We start from the raw sequence: 15,250 nt of genomic DNA, 5'->3' as shown, positions 1-15,250 counted from the left end.
GAGTTATATAACTTCATTCATTCAAGATTTGCTGTGGATAAAATACATGCATCCCACTGTTCATTGCAGCACTATTTACAATAGCAAGGATGTGGAAGCAACCTAAATGTCCATCAACAGATGAATGAATAAAGAAGATGTGGTACATATATACAATGGAATATTATTCAGCCATAAAAGGAACGAAATTGGGTCATTTGTAGAGACATGGATGAATCTAGAGACTGTCATACAGAGTGAAGTAAGTCAGAAAGAGAAAAACAAATATCGCATATTAACGCATATATGTGGAAACTAGAAAAATGGTACAGATGACCCGGTTGCAGGGCAGAAATTGAGACACAGATGTAGAGAACAAACGTATGGACACCAAGTGGGGAAAGCCGCAGCGGGTGGGGATGGTGGTGTGATGAATTGGGAGATTGGGATTGACATGTATACACTGATGTGTATAAAATGGATGACTAGTAAGAACCTGTTGTATAAAAAAATAAATAAAATAAAATTCAAAAATTAAAAAAAAACTCAACTATTCAAAATTCCTGCTCAATTAAATCTAGTTCATTGTTAAGGTCCACAAAAATGGTAACTACTTTATGTATAACATTTAAGATTTCTGCTAATTAAATATTACAAATTAAAAAAACATTACAGATGTGAGGTTGATTCTTACGAGCAACTGAAGGTAGAAAAGTCTATTTGATGAAAAAAATCTGAGCCAAATATCTCTGCATCAACAAGTATTCTTTGAAGTATTTATTGATCTCATTGATCGTTAGTAACTTCATGAAAGGTCGGTACTATGATTGCTAAATATTTCTGAGGAATTAAAGAAGCAATTTCAAAGGCACTGGATGAGCTAAAAACAGTGCCACAGCTCTTGAATGATGAGTTTATTTTCCAGAGTTTATGGATAATAGGAAGTCTTAAAATTACTCAAATGCAATACTATTCCTCAGTACATTTATTAAACATATTTAAACCATGGCATGCATTACTTTAAAGAAATCTACCAGGCTTTAAATACTTGAGAGTTTATCTTTCTTCCGTGGGAGTGTAATTAGCAAAAGGGCCCTGGGCGCTAAGGCAAGGGAAATGAACTGGAAGAGGAAGCGGAGGAAAGGAGGGTGGAGCGCGGTCCTTCTGGGTTAGGGATAGTTTTGCGTGTGCTAGTTTCTGAAAGAGAAAGGCTCAACGCAGGAATCTGGTGGTTCCTTGTAATCTCAAGATGGAAGTCTGGGCACTTGGGCTTGTCCCAATTGTGAAGGGGCCTCTCGACTTCCTTTCGCCTTCCATCCTCCAGTGTGGCAGTGGGTTTCGGAGGGAGGTGGCCGGCGGAGGCCTCTGGACCTCGTCCGCACTCTCCGCATCCCTGTCCGAGGCCGGCAGGCCTCGCCCACCCTGGGTAAATTCCCGGAGGTCCCGCCCCTCGCTAGAGGAGAACTCCTTGGGGCGTGCAAACGGGATCCTGCGAATGTTGACATTAAAGGAATACGCAAATTCAGCGTCGTGGTCCCCGCAGCTTACCCGCACCTATTCTTATACCTAAGCCAAGGTCACTCTTTAATACCCGGCCATTGCCTGAGCTGGGGCGTCGCGCTCTGACTAGCTACGGTGGCGGGAGCGGGGAGAGGGGGCGCGGGTGGCGGGGCGGCGGCCGCGTGGCGCCCTCCGGCCGGCCGAGCCCGCACCTGCCCGGCGCCCGCCTAACCAGCGAGCCCGGCGGGAGGCAGGGCGGCGTCCCGGGCGTTGAGGAGGGGCCGCGCGGCGCGGGCGGGCGGGCGGGGGGATTCGCGGTGGGCGCGGACGCCGCGCGGCTGCTAAGGCTGGAGGCGCTGCGGCGCGAGTGCGTCACGCTGGCGGAGGGCACGGTGGGCTGCGGCCGACACGCCGACCAGGAGCCGGGCGTCTCGGGCGAGGGGCAGGCGGCTGTACCGGCCCCGGCAGCCGCGAGCGGCGCGGCCCGGGCCCGGCCGGAGGTCGCCAGCGAGCCGCCGCCGGCTTCATTCATTCCCGCGGCTCCGCCTCCTTTCCCGGGTTCCGGCGGCGCGTCCGAGGTGAGTGCGCGGCCCGTCCCGGGCGGGGGCCGCGGGCCCAGGCCGAGGCTGCCCGGTCCGGCCTCGCGCCCCGCCGGCCCCGGCCCCGCACCCCGCCGGCCCCGGCCCCGCACCCCCGCGCGCGGGCGGTGACGCGGACCACGAGCTGCGGGCTGCCCCGAGGACTCGGGCGCGGCGCAGGCCCACGCCGGCCACCCGCGGGGCGCGCGTCTAGCTGCGTGCGACTGGCCTGCTCCCCCGAGGGGCGTGTGGCGCGCCCCAGGTGCGTCGGCCTCCGCGCCAGCGCCACCATTTTGTGTGAGGGAATGCCTCCTTCTCCTTCCTCCGCCCGCCGCGGCCCGCTCCCCAGCTGCTGCTTGCTGTGCCCCCTCTACTCCCCTCCCGTCCCACCTCTCCCACCTGGAGCCTGTCCGCCCGGTCGGTCGCCTCAGCGTGGGGGAAGCGGACCTGGTGGCTGGTGGGGCGGAAGCATTTGGACTCGGGTTCAGCCACGGATGCTCTGACGGCCTCTCTTACCTTTAATCACTTTTGGAATAGGTATTGTATAGATTCCGTTCTAGAATGTAGGTCATTACAATTTTGTTCTAATTCGTAGCTGCCCATTATGCAATTTTTCGAGGCCTGTGCCCTAGGAAATCAGTGGGTGAAGCTTTGGTTTGTTTAAGGCTCAGGGATCTGGATTACATTTACCCCCATTATCGCCCTTTGGGAGAGGAGGTGAAGTATCTCACTGGCTTTTCAGCTTCTGGAAAGTGGTATGAGTGTCTTACCTGGAGTAGATTCTAAAATAACCACTACCCCTTCCTCCTTTGGGATATCGTTTCAAAACCTGAATGAAAACGCTCTCGTGTGAGGATTTTGAGGGGGGTAGGGACAGGTTGCTAAAAGACTACCCAAAGGAAAAGTTGTGATTTAGAACTTACACCTTCCGTCGTTTTCACGGTTCCGGAGAATTTGGTAATTCTTGTTTTAACTTGTCTCCTCGCCAATATACGTACGTACCTAGTAGATTATACTCCGGTCATCTGTATTTTATCACTGCATCACAGGGATTAAAGTCTGGAATGGTGGCAGTTGCATAATACACACATTTGGGCCCTGGAGGGAATTCACTAAAATGGATCCGGGTTTGATGTGCCTTGTATCGTCTGCTTACATTTATGTATGTATGTACAAAAGATGTATAGGGTATTTTTGCAAACTGTCTTTTGCTTTTCTCCTTCAAGAGGAACGATTTTTAGTGACTACTATGGACAAGATTAAGTTTTTGGTATGTGGATGAGACTAAGTTTTTGGTTTTTAAAAACCTTTGCTTGTTTGTTGTTGTTCGGTTTTTCTGGTGGGGGGAGCCCAGGGAATGTGGTGGTGAGAGGAACCTGGGAAAAGTCCGTTTGTGATAAGACTTCCAGTACAAATAAAGGTAAAGCTATCACAGCCTTTCACGGAGAGCTTGTAGCTGTCACAGTGAGCTCCTCTCTTTGAATTTATGATGAGGATTGGCTTAGGGAACTTAGCTTATATGAGTAGCAACATTGGTCTGCTGCTTGAGTGATTATACCCTAAGATGCTTTACCTGTGGATTTTAGGTTCTAACAAGTTCCAAATGAGACTGACCTTTGAAATAGCATTCGAATCATTACAGCTGGTATCATTTCTCTAATAAAGACACAATATACGTCAAACAAAAGGCTTAACTTTGATTTGGAGAAAACAAAATATTTTATAGTTGGATGCTTTTGAGAGTCATCCTCTTTATTAAATTACTCAACTTTTTTTCTGATTAGTTGAAGACTCTTTCACTTAGTATCTCTGCAAACACGATTCCATATCATGTACCATCCCTAGCAGAAGTGTCATGCCACTCCTTAATGACATGTTCTGTGGGAAGAATTACGGATGTGAAAGGGACCTTGGACGTCAAGAGATGAGCTGAGACATGTCTTGTTTCAGAGAACTTAAGGAAGTAAAGATTGCCTGCTAAGGGTTGCCTGTGCCCTGACTGGACCTGTGCTAGGTTCCAAGGGATTGAGATTGTTCCTGCCGGCAAGTTCAGCACATAGTCAAACACAATCCCTATATCTTTACACTGATTCTCTTAATACACGTGTCAGGGAGGTTCACTGAATTGGTACTATTGTATTTAATTAACCTGAGTTTGGAAGTGATCTTGGTGTGCTTTTTTATCTTTAATGTGGCTTGAGATTTTGAGCATTATTATACCAATGGTTGAGAAATTGAAAAGAGAAAGGAAAACCTCTAACATTTTTCTGCTTATCTCCTACCTAACTAACCCTTTTTAAGCCTTCTGTGTGTGTTAGGTTCAGTCATATGCCTAAGATTTACTTTTTAGAGTTAATTACAATACAAAAGGATTGAGTATTCGGGCAGGTTTTCAAAAAATATCAAGGATTCTGTAGAAAGGATCATTGGTTGAGTAGGAAGTTAAACAAAACTTTCATGTTTATTCCCATTTCTAAGATTTTATGATTCTAAATTGAAAAACAGAATTGCACGATTATTGTGTTTACAGTGATTTTCTTTTCACACACCATTAAGCTTCTGATCCTTTGTATGTTTAACCCTGAAATTTACTAAATTTGGCATGCTTCATTGGTAGTAGGGGTACTTCACAATTCTTTAGTACAACAACAACAAAATTACTCAAGGTTGTATTTATTAAGGAAGAGGTGTGATGACTTAAAGATAATCTGGGAACAGCTGATAATTATGAGACTCACTGAATTTTAGAGCTGGTATATGAAACCTTAAGGTTTATCTGCTCTGTAGGAGGGATCTACTCATCTAGTCCAACCTATTTTTTGGGCCAGAACGTTTGTGACTCGCACATACTTTAAAAAAAAAAAAGCATGATTTTAGTTACCAGCTGCTCCAATGAGATGTTAGTTTTAGCTTACACCAAAGGTAGCTTTCATGTATTCAGCAAACACTGAGTGTCTTATGTTATGGACCACAAAACCAAATAGACCCCACCCTCATGGTGTTTATAGTTTAGTGAAGTATTGTGGATTAAAATGTTAAAAATTCCTTAAAATCTAAATGCACAAAGATTTTTGCAAATATGTATAGGGAACAAATCAACTTAGTAAATTGTATTCTTTAAGAAAGTGCCAAACTGCATGTTGGGGGACCCCTGCATTTATGGATTGTGCAGAGGAGAGAGAGTGTTCAGTTGCTGAAAGAAACTGAGGGAAAGAAGCTAAAAAATAGAATTGAGAGAGAGTGTTGTCCAAGGAAGGAGGGAAACTTTTAAGTGGCAGAAAATAGTCAGTTGGGTCTGGTCTGTCATAAGGACAAGAGGGGTGAGAATGAAAATAATCCCTTGAATTTGGGAATTGAGAGGTTATTGGAGGCCTTAAGAGAAGTAATATAAGTATAGCGATAAGGGGAGATGCCAATTTAAGAATGAATAGCTGTGGAGAAAAAGTCAATGAGCTTGACTCTTTGTTGTACAATGATTGATAAAGTAATAAATTACTGATAAGGAACTTCTTAGTCTGAAGTCTTTTTTTTTTTTTTTTTTTTTACTTTTTGGCCACATGGCAAGGCATGTAGAATCTTAGTTCCCCCACCAGGGATCAATCCCGAGCCCCCTGCAGTGGAAGCACGGAGTCTTAACTGCTGGACCACCAGGGAAGTCCCTCTAAAGTCTTATACGTATTAACAATGCTTTCAGGTTTAGATCAGCCAGCCCCTGGCATATCAGATGAAGTTATTCTGATTCTTACGTTAACAGTAGTTATTATTCAGAGGCAGTATAATTACACAATTTAAACCAAATAGACATAAGTTTGAACCCTGGCTTTATAAAAGAGTAGTTATAACAGAGCTTATCTCAAAATGTTGACAGAGGTAAATGTGATAATGTTCCTAAAGGTGAGCTACAACTAATGTTATCAATGAGATTAGGATAGGTTTTTTTTGTGTGTGTGTATCTAGTTCAGTGTTGCTAATCTTTTTCTCCCTTTTATTATCTTCTCCCCACATCGCGCCATGTACAGCACTTTTTTGAGGTACATTTCAAAGCACTGATTTACTTTTTCATTTTTAAAATTGTGATTTCTCTACCACTTGTCAGAGCTTTTGCTTTACCTGAGATAAAGTATAACCAAAATGAGTTGAGATGGTAGAATTCTAGTTAAAACCAAGAAAATCTTTGGTTTTCATTATTTTGTGTATTATGTAGGGGAAATACGTGTTTTTTGAAAAATTGAAAGTAATTCATGTAGTCCCCTTTATAGCTTTTGTGGATCCCAGACTAAGAATCTGTTTTCTATTAATTACTTAATCCATATGAATGGAAAATAGAGCTATATTTAGCAAAAAACAACCACATGTTGGAAGTCTTGATATTTAGCTTTGTATGTTAATGCATATCTAAAAGTCCTTGAAATTAATTTCAAGGCTGAGGAGATTTCTTGATAAAATTTTCTAAACTGTGAAAAAAAATTGAAGTGATTCTGAGTAAATTTTGTTTGGAGAATACTAACTTTTTGTATCTGAGTAGCTTCTCAGAATGGCGACAACAACAACAAAAAGCATAGTTTTATTTTATAAAATGATTTCCATGATTTTACAATTTCATACACAAATAACCACTCAACTGAAGTCTAGAAGATGTTCTTGTGCCTTTATTTACAACAGGGTAAAGAGATGTTACTCCAACCAGAGTTGGAATGTATCAGCTGTCACTAACAGTACTCTTTGATCAGCTAATTGGTTGGTCTGTGTTTTCATGCGGCGTGATACATTTGTGGGTAGAATTTATTGTTGGGAAGGCCCGTTTCTTTTACTCTTTAGAGATATGTTGAAAAAGTCTTAAGTTTTCATCTGTGTATTGACTCTTCAAATATTTGAAGGGAACTTTCTTGCCTCCCTTCCAAGACTTCCCCAGCAAGACATGCCCTCACTGATTTCTCCCAATTCCTGTTCCTCATCTACTGTACCGTGGATTCCAGATCCTTTGCCATCCTGGTTGTTTTCCACCGGAGGCATTCCAGTTTTTCAGTGTGGTTTTCTTAAAATGTGGATGTTCATTGTCTGATGCATGAAGAGGGCAGGGATTCTTTTCCATCTCTGCATCTGGACAGTCAGAACCCTAATAATGATGCCCTATTCTGGGGTCATTTTGCTTTAACTTAAAAAAAAAAAAACTTGCTCATAATTCATATTGAGTCTAGTACCAACTGAATCTCAAGCAATGGATAATAAAAAAAAAACTGTAATTTCGTTTTTTTCCCTTAGCTCTATTTTGTAGTAATTTGTTAAAGAAATATTTGGTAAGCATTTTACTTTGTCAGCTTTTAAGTTTCCCTTTTATTTTAGAACAGTTGGCTTTCTATTTATTATGTAGTAAACATTTAAAAATTCTGACGAAGATGGATCATAGTGATTAGAACAAGTATCTAAAGTCTGAAGAGAGGATACTGCAAGACTTAAAAAAAATCTAACACTTAAAGAGTGACTGAACAATATGCTTGATATATTCTATGATAATTGTATGATTAGATACTATGGGTTATACTGACCTTTTGTCTTGACCTGGGAACCTGGTTAAATCCAGGTTCTGGAGAGAGATTGCCTAGGTTTAGAGACTGACTCTCCCGCTTACTAGCTGTGTGAACTTGGGCAACTTACTTAACCTTTTCACACCTGAGGCTCCTCGTTGGAAGAATGTATGAATACCTGCCTCATAGGGTCATTTTGAGGAATAAGTGATATAATACGTGTAGAGTGTTGAACATAATGCCTCGTGCAAGGTAAGCAAGCAATGAATGATCTTTCATCATCAGAAAACATTTTGAATTATAAAAACTGGTTATAAATGAATTTGACGATATTACCCCTTTGTAAATTATTTCCTATCTATCTTCGTTATCTAAGTAATCAAACATAGACACCTAAGTTACTAGTTAGAAAGGACATCAGAAATCATTTGATTCATCCCTACTTTATATGTTTGGAAAAATGGATTATGCTTCTCTGGAGTTCTGAGCCTGGTAGAATAGACGAAGAAAAGTAAATCACACTCTCATGTGATAAGTATGTTAAAAGAAGTATGCACAAGGAACTTACGAGAAACTCATGAGTTTCTCAACTTGTGTGCCTTCATTTCTACCTATTAATCCATCCTACACACAGCTGCTAGATAAATTGTCTTAAAGCATAGCCTTGGATGTCTCTCTTTTGCTCAGGATCTTTAAATTGCCTCCTTCTGTGTGCCAAATAAAGTCCAAACTCTTTAGTCTGGTATTCTTGGCCTGTTATGTTCTATCCTCAATTTATTTTCCTAGTGTACCTACCACTACTTCTTTTTATATACCTTAACTCTGTTGGTGAATCCAACTACTTGCCATTCTCACCATGCTTTCTGGCTTCCATTTAGCATTCCCATCTTCTTAGAGGGTCTTCCTTTCTTATTTTCTTTTTAATTAATTTTTATTGGAGTATAGTTGCATTACTAGAGGGTCTTCACTTCTATCTCTGCCTGTTGAGAGACTATCTCTTGCTCTTCCTTTAGCAGCAGAACTTCACGTGTTTCATCTGTGGCAGCTCTTGCTCCTAGCACCAGTGTGTGGTTTATTTATACAAGCCTTTGTTCAGTCATTCATTTATGTAGTAAATATGTATTGAAGCCAGAGAGGAAGGCTACTACTATCTCTTTTTTTCCCCAGGACTGCTGCCAGTGAAAGGTAAGAAAACAATTTCACTTGACCTGGGTAAGCATACACACCTGAGTTTGCACGAGCATTGCAAGAGCAGGTGTATGGGACCATGAGTCTTACGTGCAGAGTTGGAGAAGCCTGGAAGGGAGAGCGGAATGGTTAGCCTGTGGGTTGGAGGCTGCTGCTTTTCCAAGTTGGGGTGATACTCTGCAGATAGCAGCAGCCCTTGGTTACATTTATTTGTTGTGCAGTGAAAATACTAGGGGATGGGGTGGGGTGGTTTTTGGTGGTGGTGATTGTGACTCAGCAGAATATTTCATAAATCATATGCCCAAATTAAGCACCAAGTTTTGTTTTGTTTTTGCTTTTTGTTCTGAGTATTTCCTTTAAAATGAAAATATCCATCTTCGTGGTTCTGAATGAGACAAACCTGTGATATTTTATGTGAAAGGTATCTACAACAATATGCATGTTGTTTGGACTCCTGTTTTTAAAAATTGCCTGTGTCCTTGAGGTTTCCTACCAAACCCCTGTTAACTTTAAGCACCATAAAATCAGACCTGTTACATGGTAAAGAAACCAGGTTTAAAAAAAATAATAAATTTAGAAGAACCTAGGGGTAAAACGGGAATAAAGACACAGACCTACTTGAGAATGGACTTGAGGCTATGGGGAGGGGGAAGGGTAAACTGTGACAAAGCGAAAGAGAGGCATGGACATATATACACTACCAAACGTAAGGTAGATAGATAGTGGGAAGCAGCCGCAGAGCACAGGGAGATCAGCTCGGTGCTTTGTGACCGCCTGGAGGGGTAGGATGGGGAGGGTGGGAGGGAGGGAGATGCATGAGGGAAGGGATGTGGGAACAGATGTATATGTATGACTGATTCACTTTGTTATAAAGCAGAAACTAATAAAAAAAATAAATAATAATAATAATAATAATAAATTTAGATTGTCTGATGTTGAAATGAAGGACAAAACTTTATGGTGTATTCATTTAAGTAGTTCTTATTTTGCCCTTCCTGATGTTTGTAGACCGCTGGGTTCAGTAAGCTGGGTTCAGTAAGCTGTTCAGTAAGCTGGGTCATGAAGGGCTAGAGTAGCTGACATGTTCTAGAGGTGCGTGTATTCTGCAGTACTATATGTAGTCAGTCAAGTGGAAGCTTCAGTTATAAGCAGATTTTTTTTTTATTTTGTATAACTTAAAAAAATTTTTTTTAAACATCTTTATTGGAGTATAATTGCTTTACAGTGGTGTATTAGTTTCTGCGTTATAACAAAGTGAATCAGCTGTACATATACATATATCCCCATATCTCCTCCCTCTTGCGTCTCCCTCCCATCCTCCCTATCCCACCCCTCTGGGTGGTCACAAAGCACGGAACTGATCTCCCTGTGCTATGTGGCTGCTTCCCACTAGCTACCTATTTTACATTTGGTAGTGTATATAAGTCCATGCCACTCTCTCACTTTGTCCCAGCTTACCCTTCCCCCTCCCCATGTCCTCAAGTCCATTCTCTACGTCTGCATCTTTATTCCTGTCCTGCCCCTAGGTTCATCAGAACCTTTTTTTTTTTAGATTCCATATTATGTGTTAGCATATGGTATTTATTTTTCTCTTTCTGACTTCACTCTGTATGACAGTCTCTAGGTCCCTCCACCTCACAACAAATAACTCAGTTTTGTTTCTTTTTATGGCTGAGTAATATTCCATTGTATATGTGTGCCACATCTTTTTATCCATTCATACGTTGATGGACACTTAGGTTGCTTCCATGTCCTGGTTATTGTAGAGCCGCAATGAACATTGTGGTACATGACCCTTTTTGAATTATGGTTTTCTCAGGGTATATGCCCAGTAGTGGAAATACCACTTATTAATTTATTGTTAGGCTTTTGCATATGTATCTGAGGAGTGTAACTAGCTCTCTGTATCTTGCTGTAAGTGTATATCTAGTTAGAAAAGGATTTAGCATCCATTCCTGGGTGTGGTCATTTAGTATTTGTGTTCTGACTCATTTTGCTTAGGAGTCTCATTTCAGCCCTATGAGCCCTGTTTTGCCTCCCCAAGGTAGAACCCCCATATCATATTCTGTCTCGCTTGGAGGTTGGATGCAGGCATGTAACCTAAATTTTGTCAATCGGATGCATCCAAGAGAGGCTGCACTACAAAAGCGATTGAGGAAGAGACTCTATATGGAATCTTCTTTCTTCCCCGCATGTCTCTTCCCTTGGGTCCCTCCTTCCTCCTTCATCAAGAATAACTACTGTTAACAATAGCAATATAATGTATGCCCTTCCACATCATCTTCTGTGCAAACATGTAAGTATATACCAATATTTCTCATAAATTAGTTTTAAAAGTACATGCAATAGGCTTTTTAAAAAGAAATTAAGAGTTGAGCATTTTTGGTGTTTGTCCTGTTTTATGAATTGTCCATGCCACTTGCTTGTTTATTTGCATCTTAGTTTAAAAACCATTGTATTTGTATTAAGCAACCTAACTCTTGCAGGTCATATTGGTTATATAACGTTTGTCTCTGAATTTTTTGTTTTTATATGTAAAAATTTTAATATGTATTCAAAGTTATTAGTTTTACCCTTGCAATTTATTCCTTCCTCAGAGTCCCTTTTTCTCTCTCTGTTCAAGTAATTTGCCTATGGTCACACAGCTAGTAATCCTGGCAGTTTGGCTCAAGAACACACTCCCTTAACTAGTATTCTACATATTCCACCTTTCATGTATACAAAATTCTATGACATATGGCTGGATTTTTCTTTTGTAAGCCCTAAGACATACCAGATACCCAATACCTTCATCTTTAAATGATTTCTTAGATCTAGAACCATTTCTGGATATGGAGAGGAATTAAACCTTTAGAAAGCAAACTGGTAAGATTTCTCTTGATATGTATAAGCAATCTTATACCATCTTAGGGTCCTAAGGCGCTGTGCTTTCAGACATAGCGTGGTAACTAAAAGGATAGGCCTCACAGCTAGACTGCCTGGGTTTAAATTCTAGCTTTGCCACTTTCTAGTGTGCCTTGAACAAGTTACTCTGCTGCTATGTGTTTTAATTTCCTCATCTGACAAGTGAGATAATTAAATTATCCACTTCATGGGTTTGGGATAAAAACTCTATCAGGGATACATGTGAAATGTTTCAGATAGAACCAGGTGTGTAGTCCGCTGTTGGCTTCAAAAGATGATTTTGTTTTCTACTTGAAATAAAAAGAGGTAACAGGTATGAACTGCATTTAACTTCCTGCCCCCTTACCCATAAACTTGTAGGTAGTCTTTACCTATATGTAACCAAATCTTTTTCCTCTCTCAGAAGATAGAAAAGGATTTCTGAGCAGTGTTGAGCCCACCTGAGAGTTGATAGCTGTAGCGGTCTGTTCAGTGGTTTCATTTTTTTCATACTTAAAAACTGAGCTCTAAGAGCAGAGACGGATTAACCTAGGAACTAGGGTCTTGGGTGGGTCGGAGGGATAGAAGGATAAAAGGTGAGTTGGGGAGAGAGTTCAGTTGAGCTGATGTAGTACATAGGCTAGGTTCGTTAGGGAAGGTTATGATGTTCGAAAGAGACAAGGGAAGAATCAAGAGGAGAATCATAATAAGGTCCAGAAACAGGCCTTCTGTGTAAAAGGTTGAGAGCTTTGCGGATTATGTTGCTGGGACACCTAAGCTATTTTCGGTGTTGGGGGAACAGTGAGGAGAGGTAGGATCATGCCTTGCATTGGTTGAGATAATTATTTTTTCTCTAAGAACTCTTTCAGCTCTAAAATTTCCGTAATGTTTTCGATCTTCTCCTCCTCCTAAAGCCCCCAGATAATAGCAATAATCTATAAGAATCTTGAAATTATTTAGGAACTAGTGTTAAAAAAATATATTTCCCTGTTTTAAGAGTATAGTTGATATCCAGTAATTAACCTTAAATAGGGAAAAAAAATCACAATAATAGGAATACGTTTTTTTTATTATTTTTTTTTTTTTGCGGTATGCGGGCCTCTCACTGTTGTGGCCTCTCCCGTTGCGGAGCACAGGCTCCGGACGCGCAGGCTCAACAGCCATGGCTCACGGGCCCAGCCGCTCCGCGGCATGTGGGATCTTCCCGGACCGGGGCACGAACCCGTGTCCCCTGCATCGGCAGGCGGACTCTCAACCACTGCGCCACCGGGGAAGCCCCAGGAATATGTTTTTTAACTCTTATATTTCCTTTCTTGTTAAGAGCATTCATTCTTGCAAATAGATACTTTTTCAGGAAAAAGGGATGAAATTATTAAAAGATGGGTGTAAAATAGCTGGTGGGCATCTTAGAGTTCTTATGTAAGAGGTATAAGCATTAATTTTTTTTTACAGGTTATCCAGGATTAATGAGCATGCCATTTGCTTACTTTATAAATTAATTTGGACACTTTTTACACTTCATTGTCCATTCCGCGTAAATTTTTTGATGAGTTAGTTCGCTCAAGGCGACATTAGGCTTTCTCATTCATGTAGAATCTAGTTAGGCCTTTTGGTTCATCTCATGGGCAGAGCATAAAGTACTTGACAGAATTTGACCTGACAGCTTTGCAGTTATGTAACACAGAACAGAAGCTGAAAAACAACAAAAAGGAGAGGGACGTGCCTGATTTTTTTCACAGCAACCTATATTTCTCTCCAGAACCGTATTACCCTTCTCTTGCCTCCCTGAACTAGCGGAACCAGCTTAAGGCTAGAAGTTTACACAGTCTTAAGTAACCACTATTTTTAAAAGTAAACAGTTAGAAACATTTAGACGTGAAAGGTCCTTAGGATTATCCTGTCCAGTTGCATCACATTACCAATGAGAATACAGAAGCCTAAAGACGGTAAGAAACTCGCCTAGGGTCACAGAGCTGGTTAGCACAGCCGACCCGGGAATCAAGGTCACAGGATTCCAATGCGAGTACTTTTTCTGGTGTAATATGTGAATCGAATATTTAATAACAAGGTAATTATTGTGATATTTTGCAAAAGGAAGTTTCTTGTAACCATGACAAAGACTATGATATCTGATTTTGCATATTGAGTACAAATAATTATATTGGCATGTATATTTGATTGTCTGCATTCATATTCTTCTAGCTCCACTAGTGGTATGACGTTGATCAAATCTTAATCTCTAAAGCTCCATTTCTTTATCTGTAGAATGGGGCTGATAGAAGTGCCTCATTACGTATTACATGCCACAGTCCCTTTAAAGTATGGTGTGTGGTCATTTCTCAGTAAATGTTACCTGCTATTACCGATTTATAATAATGTCTAGTTCTTTCATCTTCTTTAAATACTAATTGGTGATCGTTTAGCCAATAAAATTTAGTACTGAGAATGACCAGTAATAAACGTAACGGATTTAAGGACAGATTTGAAAACACAAAAATATTTTAGAGGAGGTGTGTGTCTGGGCTTTTGGAATTGGGGAAACATTTTCTCAGTTTTTTCCTATTAAAAACTGATGCCGTAGTTTTTAAACTATATTCAGAAATCACAACTTTTTTTTTTGAGAAATCACAACTTAAAAAAATTAATTTATTTATTTTATTTACTTATTTTTGGCTGCATTGGGTCTTTGCTGCTGCACACGGGCTCTCTCTAGTTGTGGTGAGCAGGGGCTACTCTTCATTGCAGTGCATGGGCTTCTCACTGTGGTGGCTTCTCTTGTTGCGGAGCACGGGCTCTAGGTGCGTGGGCTCAGTAGTTGTGGCTCGCAGGCTCTAGGGCGCAGACTCAGTAGTAGTGGTGCACGGGCTTAGTTGCTCCGCGGCATGTGGGATCTTCCCGGACCGGGGCTCAAACCCGTGTCCCCTGCATTGGCAGGTGAATTCTTAACCACTGTGCCACCAGGGAAACCCCAGAAATCACAACTTTTAAGTTTTTTGGGAGATGTCCTGGAGGTGAGATGAGAGAGAAGAGAGTGAAATAATTCCTTCTATAGTGAAGAAGAAATACATTCATTTTAAACTAGCTTTGCTGCCACAAAAATGATGGATTTAAGGATTTGTTTAGTTATGCTGCCAAATCTCAAAAAAAAAGATTTAAAAAAAGTCCTTTAGATCAACAATATTAAAATCAAGTCAGATGTATCTGGAAATTGCCAGATTTCTAGTGCTCCAAGTCTAAAGTTTTTCACTATAAAATGTGCTCTTAAAGGGCCTTGAATGTGATGCAGTACCCAGTATTTAACTCCGTCTGTAGGATGGGCTTGGGTGTCAGATCCATGTCTGGATCTCAGGTTTGCCACCCGCTCTCCATGTGACTTTGGGGAAATGATTAACCTCTCCAAGGTGGTTTACTTTTCTATAAAGTAAGAATATTAGTCGGGTCCACCACATATCTTTGCTACAAGGCTTGAATGAGAGTGAATGGCATTCTTCTAGCACAGTTCTGACACATTCTGGCACTTAATAAAAGTTAGTTGTTAAAAATCACAACCTCTAACTAAGTGAAGTTTTTTCCCTCCAGTAACGCTCTTTATGTAAA

At 41.1% G+C, this 15,250-nt stretch overlaps 1 protein-coding gene across 6 annotated transcripts in view; it reads left to right on the top strand.

Moving 5' to 3' along the window:
* Positions 1-1,443: 1,443 nt before the first annotated feature.
* FAM169A (family with sequence similarity 169 member A) overlaps positions 1,444-15,250 on the top strand; it is a 63,360-nt gene continuing 49,553 nt past the window's right edge. The window contains exon 1 of one of the 6 annotated variants that reach the window (XM_081230820.1): positions 1,444-1,555. The gene's annotated coding sequence lies outside the window, so the exon portion shown is untranslated. The other 5 variants (XM_081230822.1, XM_081230821.1, XM_081230818.1 and 2 more) reach the window with 5 other exon arrangements.

This window comes from Mesoplodon bidens (genome assembly GCF_964165515.1).
Source record: "Mesoplodon bidens genome assembly, chromosome: 4".
Taxonomy (NCBI): Eukaryota; Metazoa; Chordata; class Mammalia; order Artiodactyla; family Ziphiidae; genus Mesoplodon; species Mesoplodon bidens.
This window is presented reverse-complemented; position numbering and strand designations above follow the sequence as displayed.